Source organism: Gymnogyps californianus, chromosome 1, assembly GCF_018139145.2.
Source record: "Gymnogyps californianus isolate 813 chromosome 1, ASM1813914v2, whole genome shotgun sequence".
Taxonomy (NCBI): domain Eukaryota; kingdom Metazoa; phylum Chordata; class Aves; order Accipitriformes; family Cathartidae; genus Gymnogyps; species Gymnogyps californianus.
In genome coordinates this window covers 30,661,038-30,675,392 of record NC_059471.1, presented here as the reverse complement: position 1 = coordinate 30,675,392, position 14,355 = coordinate 30,661,038, and the positions used below count along the sequence as shown (strand labels likewise).

At 41.5% G+C, this 14,355-nt stretch overlaps 1 protein-coding gene across 3 annotated transcripts in view; it reads left to right on the top strand.

The window, feature by feature from the left end:
• The first annotated feature begins 2,335 nt into the window (after positions 1 to 2,335).
• Positions 2,336 to 14,355, top strand: part of FNDC3A (fibronectin type III domain containing 3A) — a 127,874-nt gene continuing 115,854 nt past the window's right edge. Inside the window, exon 1 of one of the 3 annotated variants that reach the window (XM_050895290.1) lies at positions 2,336 to 2,415. The gene's annotated coding sequence lies outside the window, so the exon portion shown is untranslated. Of the gene's footprint in view, positions 2,466 to 2,577; positions 2,635 to 14,355 lie in introns of those variants that run through there. The other 2 variants (XM_050895298.1, XM_050895307.1) reach the window with 2 other exon arrangements.

The window sequence follows — 14,355 nt, the reverse complement described above, 5'->3', positions numbered from 1 at the left end:
CATGAAATAATGACTGTTATAACACCAATTATTCACAGTTCTCTGGAGATGGTACCTTTGTTTGACTGAAGAAATGAGAGCCACAGAAGGGGGGCATTACTATACAGTCAAGACTGTATCTTAAGCGGGTACTCTGCAAAACATTCCCCTGATGGATTTTTCTCCTCACATCTCCTCTACTGGGTTTAGTTACAATATCAATTTCATAAATGTTCATCATTAGCACTTGGATGTGTATCTGGTATGATACTGTAAGGAAATTCTGTCTCCATGGGTCCTTCTGGGAAGTTCTGCAATGGATGAAAGCAAGAGCATTTGGTCAGTCATCTAGAAGTAGCTGAGATCTGTATAGGCAATTTAGATTGGTAAATAATTCCAATCTAGTTTAGTTTTGTTTAGAAAAATCCATTTATTCACATGAGCCCCTAAAAAGAGATAAAGAGGTCACTATATTGGTTCCCCCATGCCTTCCACCCACTTTTAATACTATTCAGAATGATTTCCAGGTGACTTTAATTGGTTTTCCAGCAGAAAATGGAATTTTATATACACTTAATTATATATCTATGACCTAAAAAGGAAGGAAGGAAAGGACTGTGTCATGCAATGCAAACTTACACACCACCAGGACCAGTGTTTGGATGGGGAGAAGAGCCCTAAACACTCTCATGTTTTCCCTGTCCCAGCTGTATGTCTGCACCCATACACTCAAAATATCACACAGATCTCTTAATTTCACCTGCAAGGGATGTGAGGGAACAGCAGCCCCGGGAAGCCAGGAGAAGACATGAAGGATGCTCTCTCCCAGGGCTCTCAGGCAGCGAGGCACATACAATCGCTGCTGCACGCACCAATTCAAAACCATATGGTCTGACACAAAGCCAGAACCTGTGGCTGCCTACAGTGATGCCCATGGCCACCGCTGCTGTTCCTGGCCCCACCACCACCAATGAGTGCTGCCTGACAAAAGCAACTGCGGAAACCCTTTGCTATATTCCACCAAAACTGCTGGCTAATTCTGGAAACCCATATTGAAACTGGAGTAAGGTAGGAAAATCAGTGATCTCCTAACAGCTGCAATTGGCAAAGATCTCCAGTTTTATGCCCCTGGATGGTACAACCCACAAATGCTGTGCAGTGGCATTTGTTCAGCCCTGACTCATAGACAGACGAATGCCACTGAATGAATCACCAGCAGCACTTTCTGCAGTACTTAACGAGGTAGCTCATCCAAATATTGATCAGGCCCAAGTCTCTCTAGTTTTTGAGATCTGACATACCATAGTCTAGGGTGCTATTCACCAGTGAAATTGTGAGTTTTGGAAAAGGGGCCTACAGTGAGCAACCAGGATGGCAAAACGTCAGTTGGTGCATCCTTTGTTGATAGGAGCTACCTTCTGCCTGCTGTTAAGCTATAAAAATGATACGAACGCTGCTGAAATGCAAGAGAAATAGCAACATATTAACTAAATAACAGAGAACTTTAAGGCAAATTAACTAAACCACTTTATAAAACCTCTCATTCTGTTCAGTCCACTGCTGCAGAAGGTCATTAAGCCAAACACTGTAATAAAATCATTTCGATCCATAACAGTTGAAAGGACAAACATTAAGCAAAGGATAATCACAAATTAGCATTCAGGACATCAGCTGAACATTGCAGGTGTTGAGGGAAGATAGTTCCTCCCTGCGTAAGCGCCTGGAAAAGCACGTTTCTTCCCCTCTCCCCTCGGATGTTGGACGCTACGTGCTTGGGCAGCGGGCAGGGGACACCTCAGGTGCTCACAGTCACGCACGTGCTCCTGGGGCTCTGCTCGGCCTCAGGGCAGGTGGGCTGACAGTCCTTCGACTTTTGCTGTGTTAATGGCTGCCTCAGTGCATAGGGAAGGGCCACCTCTTCCTAGCCTTCACTCTACCCAGCAAGGGCCCAGCCTGGGCCAGGCCCCAGGCCCCAGGCCCAGCCCAGGGCCAAGCCCAGACCCCAGGGCCAGAGCCAAGGTCAAGGCCAAGGTCCAGCCCCAGGCCAAAGCCCGGCCCAGGGTCAAGGCCAGGCCCAGGCCCCAGCCCCACACCTCTACCCCACAGACACCGTCCCGCCCCCTCTGCATGCTCCGCCCTCCTGCCGCTTCCGCCCCGCCCTCCCCACAGGCCCCGCCCCCAAGGGGGTCCGTCAGCCCCGCCCATATATTTGACCCCGCCCCTCCCGCCGACAGATCCCCCCCGCACGGGAGCTTTCCGCGCAGGCGCACTGCGCGCCAGAGTCAACTGCCCCCTCGCGGCCCCTCCCAGCCCTCCACAAAGATGGCGGCCGGGCGCCGGCGGGCGAGGAGGAGGGGAGCGCTGAGGCGGCGAGGCGAAGGTGGCGGCAGCAGTAGCAGCAGCAGCAGCGGTGGCGGCCGCGGGAGACAGTGACAGGTGCGGGGAGGGGAGGAAAAGGCGGCGGAGCGGCGGCGGCCGAAGCGCAGGTACCTCGAGTGGGCGGGTAAGGGGTGGGGGAAGCGGCCGGCGCGGCGCGGCGCCGCCCCTGCCCGAGCTGCGCCATCGGGAGCTCCCCTCCGCTCCCCGCCCTGGTGCCGCTGCCCGCCGGTGGCGGAGACCGAACCGTTAGCCGGGAGAGCCGGTGGGGCCATGGCGGTGAGTAGGCGCGCTCGCCGCCCCGAGGCGGCTGGCAAACCGGCCCCTTCCCCTCAGCAGGGCGGGCAGAGGGGTGCGAGGGGACGAGGGCAGCGCCTCTACCTGCCCCCGGTGCCGGGCGCGGCGGGGGCAGCCCAGCCCCTGAGGAGACGGCGTTGCCTGCGCCTTTCCCCCCGCCTGCCCGAGGAGGGGTGAGGAGCCGGCGCCTCCGGCCGGAGCCCCGCTGAAGAAACTTTCTGTCTTCCTTCCCGGGCTTCTCCGCCGCTCGGAGATGACTCTCCCGGCCGGGGCGGGGGAATCCTCCTCCCGTCAGCGCCGGGCAGCGGGGCTCCCCGGGGCAGGGCTGCTGCGCGGCTGCCGCGGAAGGAGGGCGGTTTTTCGGGGAGGAGAAGCAGATGCGAAGCGCGACCAGAACAGCTGAGCCGGCTGTGACAGGCGGGGAGGAGAAGGAAGTGGTGGTTTTCAACACCTCTTTCTTTTTGTTGTTGTTTTTCTCCTGCTGAGCCGTAAAGGTTCGCTCGGAACTCCCAGCTAAAGGGATTGAGCGGGTGTTTCAGTATGTAGATAAAAAAATCTTCCCGAAAACACTATAATCGTCTTGCCAGGTGCTAGCAGAGGCATTCTTTCAGCTAGATTCATGCCTGATTCCTCCTTTCCTGAGTATTATCCAAGATTGGTTTTAACCTAAACAGAAACTTTTTGTTGCTTCCAGGCAACTAAAAGTGAAACCAACTAAAAGCAAAAATGAAACTTTTCAGCTGTTTTTTATTGTGCAGAGTAAAGAAAATAAGCAGTAGAAACAAGGGAAATCGTGGGTAGGAGCAAATCATGCTTCATGAGTGGCATCTCGAGACGCATTAGTAATTTGTTTAACCTTGTCAAAGGCAATTTATTAGCTACCTTGGATGTCAAGTGTTATTCCAGAACATCTCACGTCATGAAGTAATTTCTGGGAAACGTTCTTTGTTTTTAGAATTTAAGTCTGCGTTTGATCAAATACATATCTGGCTATAAATGTCTCAAATTGTCATGAAGACTGCAAATCTCTTAATTTTGTAATGCGAAATACTTAGTACCTTCTGTCTTAGAAGCTAGAGGTCCCAGTCCTGCTAGGCTTTCAGCTTAAAAGAAGCTATTTTGTTGTTATGGCAATGGGTAACTTTCTGCTTTACGCAGCATAGAAACTTAACTGTAACCATGATGTGAATCTGCATCCATAGATGTGTTTATATTCCTGTGTCATGAAATAGTATGAATCACAGCAACTCAGCAGTCCTTAAAATTCAGGAAGTACAATCAGTTAAATTTTTTCTGCCTTTTTTTTTTTTTGTTTAAGGAAATGATCTCAAATAATTATGAAATTTAATCACATGATGAATGGAGAAGTAGCAAGCTTTCAGGTAGGGAGAAGGCTGTGCACATATGTGAAAGTTGGAAATAGCTGAGTATCTATAGTACTCAATGTTGCAAATTGGATAGAGTTCTTAATAGCTGGTGTTCCTACTAAACATAGGGGAGCAGGAAGGGTGCTGATCAAGTTTGGAAACACGGCATCTAGTTCTAGATTCACTCTGTGTATACAGAGTGTACGCAAGTCATCTTGATGCATATGGATTGAATCTGGGACTTGTGTTGGCAAACTACACCAGAATGTTTTTTTCTGGTGACTTTGGGGGGGAAAATTGACATGCTGAATCAGTTACATTGGGGCATTGGACACTGATTTTGGCAGATGAAGCCTTAGTTAAGAGAGATGCAGATCCTTGTCCTCAGAAAGGCCAGGACTTGGTGATCAGTTGCTTAGGTCACTTGGTCAGGATTAGAGCAATCTGCTTTGAGCAGAGTCACAGGCTGACTACTGTAGATGATAATATTAAAACAGAATTAGATTAATTTCTCAGTTTTTTCAGGGCAGATGGAGCTCTTCTGAGGCTTTTTGCTGTATGACAAGCTCTAAGTGTATGGGTTACATGAGGCTCAGGTCATTACACACAACACGTAAGTTACCTGATTTCAATCCGTTAGTGGCATTTCTACCTTTTTCAAGTTGAAGTTTCTACAAGTTTGTAAACTTAAGCTTTTGATTTTTATAGGCAATAATGTAATGGAATTGCAGAAATGTGAATTGTGATTTGGAGTAATAACCCATTTGCTTTGGGCTGTGACTCCTGTGGATCTTGGTATGCTTTTGTTTGTTATTCTTTGCCTTGTGGCCATTTAATTTTACTTGAATTTGGACCTACATCAGCTAACTCAGTATTATGCTGATGATCATTTTGGCTCAAGATATCTCAAAGAGATCCTTTGTAATTGTTATTGCAACTTTAACTACTTAACTGAACAGGCTTCTGCAGTGTTCTGTCTTAGGACTTACTGGGAAGCAAAACCCTTAAAGCCTGTCTTCAGGAGAGGTACAATTTTTCGTCTTTGTCAGTACTTTCTCTTAAATGGTTTTAACTTCTAAATGCTTTTAGGCAATGCGCTAATTTACCTTGCTGGCAGGTCACTTCTGAAATAGTGTATGCTATTGTAAATGTGTTGGTCTCTAGAAATATTGAATGCTTGGAAGGTGTTAAGTGCTGGTGTTCTGATTGTCTATTGATACTTCTGTCAAAGTGGCAAATGGTATAACCTAGCCCAGTCCCCCTTTTTGGGTGGATGAGGGGAACTGGCAAAGATACAGTCTTGTTCATTCCCAGACAGACCGATACTAGAGAAGACAGTTTTTGTGAGGCTGCAGGCCCACTTCCCAGACAGCGTTGTTGTCTGCAGCCATTGATGTTTGTTGTCAGTGCCTCCTGGAACCTGAGGAATTCTTATCTTCCTCCAGCATCCAGCAACTGTGTACCTTTTTTTGACCTCTAGCTTCTAATTGTTATGGGACTTCTGGTTCAATCTCTGCTAAAATGTCTACAGGTAACATGTCGTGTTTCATTGATGCGTTTCTGTGATCTAATATATGAATTGGATTCTCTCTGTTATATCTGTCAATAACACTTCTATATTTTATCATCCATTTCTTTAAGACTATTGGCTTGAGGAAATTCCCAGGCAATTTGTAGCAAAATTCAACTTGGCTGCAGTTTATAGTGCACGAGTTGAATTGTGAGCCATTGCTTTTCCTGTAGGACCAGATCGAGTAAAAATAGATTTGACTTGGACTGTCAACTCTTTAGCTTAACTAAAAGATACTGTCTGTATCTCAGGAAAGCAATAATAGTTCAGAATGAGTACATTGCTGCTTTTTCTGTTCAGCAAACACAAACAGTGTTTATTTTGCTCATGGGGCCAGTGTTTCCTGAGCTACAGAAATGACTATTTTTTTTGCTCGTTCTTTGCCATATACAGTAAACTTTGAGCTTCCTTAATGCTAATGTTCACTTGATGCCAGTAGAAAAACACTATTAGCTTTTTTTTCTTAAACTTGTCTATCCATAAAGTTTAGTGGGTTTGTTTATGTTGGTAATATTTTGGATTGTCATCCCAGGATCTCTATTTTGTAGGGCTGATGGGGTAAAAGGATGTTTAGAAAGTGTCTGTAACACTTAATAGTATTACATATTTCTTGTAGGTTGTCATCTTTAGTTGTTCCAATTAATTTACATTTAGTTTCTGATGGAACAAGTATTTTTGAAGTTGTTGTTGTTGTTCCATCCACCCCACAGAGATCTGGTCCTGTTCCAGCTGCTCACATACTCTTGAGCCTGTAACCAGTGAAGATCTTCAGACTTTTTTTCTAAGCTGTCGTTGATGACTTTCACAAAATGTAAATGGAAATAGAATTTGCTATGCCCTTTTGTCAATAATTAAATAGAATTTTTAGCTGTTGTTTTCATGCTAGACTCCCCTGTATAATGAGAAGTCTTTCTACGCTCACCTGCTAGGTCATGCACCCTTTCTTGGTTGTATTAATAGTCTGTTTTGGTTAGAATACATGCTGCGGAAGCTGTTGGTCTTCATTTTGATGGCACAGCTGTGTAGAGGACTGTGTTACTACTCTTCTTGGATGTATTGGTTTAGAATGCTTTTCTGTTTACAGTTGTAGTACCTCAAGAATGGAATATCCTTGTGTTTTCCAAACCCTGTATTAAACCTTTAACACCACGTTCATTGGCGGTGTCTTCACAGCACCTCTCAAATTGAGTTAGACTGGACATACATTGCCCTCTTTGTGTTCATGGCTCCAAATAAACTTTCACCATTTATGTCTAGGCAAGCACATTTGTTGGTCTCAGTCTCACCAGACCTACCTGTGTATCTACCAGTTTGCTTAACTGAATTTATATTTTTGTCTCCCTGTAAGTTTTTGCTTTTTCATGACGCATGGACCCTCTTCTGGTCGTACTGTTCCGCAATCAGAACATCACCTAGGTTAATATCGGTACCCTCTCTTTCAGTTTAGTATCTTGGGTGCCAAACACCATCCCAACAGCAGTTTGCAGACGTTAAATAGGAGTGCTGAATATGCCTATAGTGTACCTCCCCCCTCCCCCCCCCCCCCCCCCGCCGGTTTTGCTTCCAGAATTGTTCCGAAGCATTTAGGATAGACGAAAAGATATGCTGCAAAACCCCTTCATTTATAGGCAATGGAAAATGTTGTACCTTATTATATATTTAATTACTTTGGGCATAAAGAGTTGTTAAAAATTAAAGTATCTACAAGTTTTCAATCCTAGTTTAACCAGTAGACCTCATTTTTATAATCCAGTAGTAAGAGAGAAGCACAGCACTTTCTAAGATGTGATAAATGTCTTCTACTTTCCAGAAGCACTAAAACACGTCCTTCTACTTCCTGGCAACATACAGGCTTTTATAATAAAATGTCAAAAGAACTGTTTCACAACTATGAAAATTTACAAAATCGAACCAATGCACTCCATGATTTGAAAAAACTGTTTATCAAAGTCTGGGAAATTGTCCGCAGGGAAAGCGACAAGGTCCACAAGGATTTATACTGTGACAGGTGTGGATAGATAGTAACTTGATTCAGTAACTGGGAGTGAAAAGGAATATGTGGCACACAAATTTTAACTTTACCTTCTGCATGACGGTTCTTTTTGAATTTGCTTCAGGTTTTTTGTACATTGGTTGCATTTAAATCTGTGAAGCTCAGTTCTTAATGTCTTTTGATCTTGAATAACTTGAGGTGAAAATGAACTTAACAGACGTAGGACTTTACTGTTACCTGCAGTATAAAGTAAAAAACCCCTGTAGTTCACAAGTGTAAATACTTCCTTGTAAATGCTATTGAGTTTCCCCAATGTACAAATCCAGTGTCTGTGGTAAACAAAGCCCAAGCTCTACTTATGTAAGGTCCCTACAAGCATGGGCTACTGCCAAGCTGCTGTCTCATTTCCCCTCGCTAATGTAGTATACTCAATACCATGCCTTACTCCTTTGATTACAAAATAAATCCTCCTTCTCTAACTTCCAGTTTTCAGACTGCAGGGTTTTGTTGGTCAGAGTTTGTTGTTCTTTTAACTGGAAGAACTGTGTCTACTAGATGACTTGACAGAAGGAGACTGAGACCTAAGCAACAGAGTATCAAGTGGATTAGTTTTACTTTGGGGCAGAGGAACACATTTTAGATGGTTGTAGCAAGTAGTAATGATCTGCAAAAAGTGTGCATATAGCTGAAAACTAATCTGTAAGCAAAAATTGAATGGATCAGAAGGTCCAACACAAAAACTTTGGTGACTTGCAATGTCTTGGTAATGAGAGAGAACCATGACTGTAACTATTCACTAATATTTCAAAATATCTATTGATAGGCTGTTAGGGGACTTTATACAGTAAGAGTAAATATCATAAGCCACAAGAGTTACCATGCCTCTGCAAATCCTATAGAATCTATTAAAAATGTAAATGGGGAAGACAGTTCTTTAAGAAAACTATTTTTTTACCCATTTAGTCTAGTATGAAGGTAGAGTGAAGATGTTGAAACAAAGTACTAAGAAATGAGGACTAAAAGAAGCTGTGGAAGTGCGTAGTGACTGTTGACAATGATCAGTCTTAGATGCAGCTGAAATGTAATTTGTTTTAATTTCTTCAGGCTTGCTAATAATGTGACTGCCCACATATAACAATATTAGTGTACATGCACATTCCACTCTGGCATTTCAATGGTGAGGATAAATTACCATATTTCAAGTGATAGATCTTGAAAGTACTCCAGTACATTTAATTATGTACATCATGGCAATACAACTCCAAACAGATTAGTTTCTGATTTTGTGGCTTTATTTTTGTTAACAAATTGACAACTGTTCACAGTTGCAACTTCATGTGTAAAATAGGAAGCTGAGAGCAGCTTTGTCCTCTTGACTTGATTGGGCAATCAAACTAGTTGGTCCCATGGTGTTTTGACTGACTAAAAGTTTTCTTGGAGGATGGGGTGGAACTTGGGAGAAGGGAGTGCTGGTATCATCTGAGAAACCTGATCTTGTTTTGCTGGTCTTCCACTTCAGTAGTTGCAGAGAATCCTCCATTGGAGAACTCTTGCATGAGTAGCATACTCAGTTTTCAAGAGTTGCATTCAGCTTGAGATGCTGTTTGACTACCCTGCTTTAATTTTTTTTTTTTTTATGGCATGCAAGTAACTGCTTCAGTACCATTGTGAGTAAGTTTAGTGTTAGGGAAGTGAAGCACCTGCCAGGGTGACTGCCTCTTGACCTTTTTTACTGTTGTGGTCTGTAGCTTCATGAAATGCTATGCATTGACACTGGAAGAAGCAGTTCCTCTCTCCTTATTGGCATTCATTTGTGTATTTGCATAAGTGAAATGGATCAGGCAAGTGTTCTATGTTAAAACTGACCAATTTTTGTAAGATTAGTTTTAAACTACGTCTGTCCTACAGTTTAATTCACTGTGGTGTTGACCAGTTGCTTGCAGTGGTGCAAGTGGGAGCTGCTAGTATGATTTAGCAGAACTGACTTACAGCAGTTTAAAGTCTTGATAAAAGAACATCTTTCAAATGTGTTTGTTAGGCCTCAAAACACCTTCTTTTTGGTGGATTTTTACTCTTGGGAAGTAGTTTCCATATGCCTGTCTTGACTTGTCATGTTCTGTGCTATTATCCTGTTCCTTATGGAAGCAGAGACCTACAGGCTTTCCAAAAAGAATCAGTTGAGAGAAATTTTAAAATCTATTAGACTTGTAGCCTCATCGATCCTATGTCATCTTGCATTTGGATAGCATAGTTTTTGTTTTTCAGAATGAACAGGAAAAAGCTGTTTCATAAGAGTTCTTTAAAAGCTGCTTGTTCTGCTTGAATCATGCACTCTTTGTGGCTCCAACACCGGCAGCTGTCTCTGCAATAAATTTATCTCACTGGCCAGTTGCATCACATTAATAAAAATATATCCATGTTTTTAGTTTGCCTTAAAGGAATCATATGAAAAATTATTTTGAAAATTTGTCCTCACTACTCATAGCTACCAACAAGGGGGAGCTGATAACAAATGAGGAAGTAGCTTGATTCTTGGCATTGAATTTGCTTGTTTTCTCAAAAAATAAGTGTGCTCTTAAACAGAAATGAAGGCAAGAGTAATAGTTAACTGGGAAAGGCCAAGTTGTTTTTGAACCCATGTGATTTTCAGAAAATAAACTGAAGGAAATCCAGTCCTGGCAGAAGCTTAGAAGAACCTAATTTAGCTGGTATAAAAGTAAACTAGGAGGGTTTAAGGAAGTTCTTGAGAGTAACAAGAGTATAAAACAAAACAGCCCCATAGTTTAGATCAACGTAGCATAAAGTGGAATTGCATTGGAGATCTTTATAAGTGGTACAAAAAATACACTATGTAGTTCACTCTCCTCATTTCTTTTTGAGGATCTTTCCCAAAAGTAACTAAAAGGAAGTTGTTCCTCTAAGACAAAGGAGGCCACAGTATAGCTCCCAAACAATGTGTGGCAGTGAATCAGATTGATGTACCTGCTAAAGACTAGGCATAAGTTTGCACCTGGGTGCTGACGATTTACTCGATTTTTAAAATGCACACTATCAAATTAGTTCTGAGTAAAATGAACAGATTAATTCTGATTTGTGATATGGTTGCACTTATTGCTTCCTAAAAGTTACAGAACCAGTTTAGGCTTCTTTTCTTTGAAGATATAAGAAGGAGGGCCAAATAGTTGGCAAGTACTGAATTCTTATGCAACAACTTCAAGTTATATGTACTTCATCCAGATAAGGACTGTGGATGTTTTTTTAAGAATCTAATAATAATAACAACATTTAAAACCAGAATGTGGTGTTTTCAGGTAGTCTCCATTGCACTGGTCTTGTTATGTACACTCAAGCATTTAACAGTCGTGTTGGACAAGATGAGGTGGTAAATGTCATGAACATATTGTGCCTTTCTGGATGACTGGTTTATCAGTGTCTAGTTCTTCTCTATGTAGTCTTCACCTTCAAAAGTTTGGTTTTCTACATCAGCTACTAGTAAGAGCTTAGCGTCTTTGGCTCAGATTCAGAAACTGCTGGCTCATAAATACAAATGCATTAAACTTGAACAGCTGGAGTGTTTCCAGTTATCTACTATGCATTCTTGTATAGGTTATAGTACCCATGACATGAATGCATGAACTGCATTTGAAACCACTTCTAAATCATTGCGGTTCATAACCTGGAGTATGAAGGTAATCTGAAGGAAGTATTCATTTACTGTAATACGCTTAACTCCTGCAGTGCTAAGGTTTACCGTTGTGTGGCTTGGGCATTCTTGCTTTGACAAGAACAGGCAGTAACTATTGGGAGTGAGTTAGATCCAGTAAGCGTTTCGGCTGTTCAGGTGCAACTTGCATTTGCTCATCAATCAGTATTTTCGTCATAATAGTATTGCATTCATTTTACAACTTTTAGTGTTCACCTTCCAGTGGTAACATAGTGTGAACAGAGATGTGTATCGTGTTTCTCAGACTTGAGAATTGTGTTTAGTGAGTGTCTGTGACACCACTGGAGAGCTACAGTTGAAGTATTTCCATATTTATGGTGGAGGTTGTAGATTCTTTTTTCCTATAGGGAGTTCCAGTGCCTATTAAAACATTTTGCATATCTTCATTTTTAACTATTTTGATTTACAGTTTCTAGTGAATGTCAGACTTTGTTGATTTACTCTACGAAACTATACTTTTTTATAATTTTCCTGTATTGCCTATCTGCAACTTTAGTATTATGAACGGGACTGAAAGGAATAGCCATTTCAGTTTCACTTTACTTAAAAGGAGATTGTCAAATTAGTGAAATAGAAATGTTCCACAGAACACCTTTCTTCTAACAAAAAATAACACTTCTCTCTTCTGTTGGAAAATGTTTTATCAAGTTTTCCAGGAAACACTTTTCTAAAACAGGAAAAATACTTTATGAGGAACAAAGCGCATCTTTTAAATAAATTGCACATTAATTGAAATAATTAGTTCAGAACTGAGAAAGAAAACCCACTATACCATAATTGCCACATCCAAAACTGTGTGACTAGAAAATATGGTAAATGTATGGGGGGAAAAAAAGTAAAATCATTCTACTCAATTCTGATTCTTAAAAACAAACACAAAACTCTTTAGCATGCTTCATAACTTTAATAGCTCAGCTACAGCCTTATGGATCTCTGGGTAATTATATTCTAATACATTTCTACACCAGCTACATCACTGTATCTGAGCTTTTTCCAGTAGTCCATTAAGTGACATTACTGACATCTGTTGCATATGCTTTGTTCTTTCCTCTTCACCCTAGGGATGCATTGGTGTATTTTGTTTCTAGAATTTTCCTCATTTTAGCATATTTGTATATCTTGGGCACTTGTATTTGTCCGCTCTTATCTGATGGCTTCTGAACTGGATGGCCAATTTGACAGATTGGAAGGAATCGTGATAATAATTTTTACAAGTCTCAAATTGGCAGGCAGGAGATATCTTTTAACAACTGTCGGAAATAATAAATTTATCTCACAGTAGGCGCTAAAGAATGGACATGGTGAGTACTTATAAACACCTCAATCACATGAAAAGTTTAAATAGTAGTGTATGTTCTTGAAGAGTCACTCAGATGTGAGGCTCTAAGCTAAATAAAATAGGGCTTTATTACTTTAGTTGTTTGAAAGATATTTCTTTTTAAAGTGCACCTGCTGTCTTCGTGTTGGAGAAGGCAAAATCAAAGCATTTCATGCATTAGGATTGGGCGATGGTTTTATGGTCTTTTTGGTTCTGTAAGTTCATTCCTTGGTCTTTGGCAAAACCTAGAAAGTGTTGTCTCCTGTTCAGAGAAGCTTTTCCTTCTTACTGGAAGTTGTCTGGACCTGAGGATGAGCCTTGCCTGTAGTTCCTGGGGAAGCGTAGCTGCAGGAGGACCTGGGTGAAGGAGGAATCCACACCTGCTCTGCTGTACCGAGCCCACTGGGAAAACACACCTTATGGCAACCTCGAACTGGCAGCTGTAATGTGATACAGGCTTGAAGCATGTATGAAACTGCATGACTGACAAAGAAATGGGGGAATGGCCCTGTTGTTGTTACTTCTCATGTAATAGCAACATGTGATTTGGAAACATTTGGTATTGATTTCATTGAGCTTGTTCCTTATGCTGCACCTTTCTGTGTTAGGCACTTTCGTCTTGTCCCCACTTAAACTTCCGTCCTTATGTTGTATAGAATCAAGGCCCTTGTGTGCAGTCCTCTGTAATAATAAATGTATCTGTTGGTCACAAGATTTGACTGAATTAGGATGTGAAAGAGTATTAAGTTACTGTGAGTATTGTGATAATAGGTAGGTAGGTAGGTAGAGAAGCACTCTGTAAATCACAAAAACTGAGGAAAAAGCAGTGATGCAAATTTCTCCATCAGTAAGCACCAGAGAAACCACTGTGGAGAGTGGCCTTATAAGTGCTCCAGTTGTAGAAAAAGGAATTAATTGTACTTAGTATCAAACTCAATAACCAGAAGTAGTGAATCTGTAGGAAAGGAGTCCTCCTTACTTGTGGGGGTTTTTTTGTACACAGCAATGTTATTAGCCATCATTACGTTTATCATAGTGGTGCCTACAACCCAACCAAAATGGAAAACGTTTGTGCTGTGTGCTTAATACAAAAGTATAACTTTTTAATTTGTAATTATCTTCTAATGCAGCTTTCCTCCTTTTCTTAGGAGAAAGGCCAGAGTATAAAGTAATTCTGTTATGGATAGTGGTACGGGTAATGTCTTCCAAAGTTTGAACCTTAAGTCTGCAAATTTGAGTTTTGATTAGCACTGTCACTGTTGCTTTGAAATTCTAGATTGAGAATCTGAAAATTAATGACAGCTTTTAAGAGCTTGGGAGACAAACTACAGTCACCTCTCTAGGTTCTGGTCTACTGAAAACCATTTAACTTTGGGATTACATGTCATATTTTGATTGACTAATACTCTGAAGTTCATAGAAGAATTCAGCTCAGAAGGGGCCTTTGGAGATTGCCTTCTTCAGCCCCTCGTCAGGACCTTGCATGGTCAGGTTTTGACAGTGGTCGCCAAACTTATTTGATCATGCGCCCCATCAGTAAAAATTTTTTGAGCGTGCCCCTCCAATTTATGTATATTTATTTTTAAATTATATGCATGTACTAATGTATTGATATATATTATGTACGCTATAAAGCATACACAAAAAACCAGAAAGGATGAGATAAAGGTGAAAAAAGCTATTTAAAAATATTTTTTATTTGTCAGTGACATAAAAAATATTTTCTTCCCA